Source organism: Chaetura pelagica, unplaced genomic scaffold, assembly GCF_000747805.2.
Source record: "Chaetura pelagica isolate M959 unplaced genomic scaffold, ChaPel_1.0 scaffold311, whole genome shotgun sequence".
NCBI lineage: Eukaryota > Metazoa > Chordata > Aves > Apodiformes > Apodidae > Chaetura > Chaetura pelagica.
Window position 1 is genome coordinate 97,322 of NW_009952152.1, and position 608 is coordinate 97,929.

The 608-nt window shown below is 62.8% G+C and overlaps 1 protein-coding gene across 1 annotated transcript in view; it reads left to right on the forward strand.

Moving 5' to 3' along the window:
• Window positions 1-608, forward strand: part of MRPL45 (mitochondrial ribosomal protein L45) — a 26,174-nt gene that overhangs the window by 1,028 nt on the left and 24,538 nt on the right. The gene's annotated exons all lie outside the window — the stretch shown is intronic.

The window sequence follows — 608 nt, forward strand, 5'->3', positions numbered from 1 at the left end:
GCTCCTGCCACCCTCCCTGAGCTCCTACCACCCTCCCTGTGCTCCTGCCACCCTCCCTGAGCTCCTACCACCCTCCCTGTGCTCCTGCCACCCTCCCTGAGCTCCTGCCACCCTCCCTGAGCTCCTACCACCCTCCCCGAGCTCCTGTCACCCTCTCCGTGCTCCTGCCACCCTCCCCTCCCAATGCTTTTGGTGGGGTGCGAAGCCCCACAGGACACACGGAGGGCGTTGGTGGGGACGTGTGGGTGCTGGGAGCCGGGGTAGTTGTTTGCAAGCAAGCTCGTGCCTGAGATGCCAGAGGGTGCCCGAGAGAAAGTCCTGTTCCTCTCCCAGTGAGGGAAGAGTTGGAGCGGGGACCCCACAGCTCGGTGTGGGCTGAGTGTGGAGCCTCCCTGCAGGAATTGTAGCCGGGATGGGTGGACTCCCATCTGGAGTAGAGTGTCCAGTTTTGGAGTCTCCAGCTTAAGAAGGACATGGAGCTGTTGGAGTGAGTCCAGAGGAGGCCACGGAGATGCTCCAAGGGCTGGAGCAGCTCTGCTCTGGAGCCAGGCTGGGAGAATTGGGGTGTTCAGCCTGGAGAAGAGAAGGCTCCAGGGAGACCTTAGAGC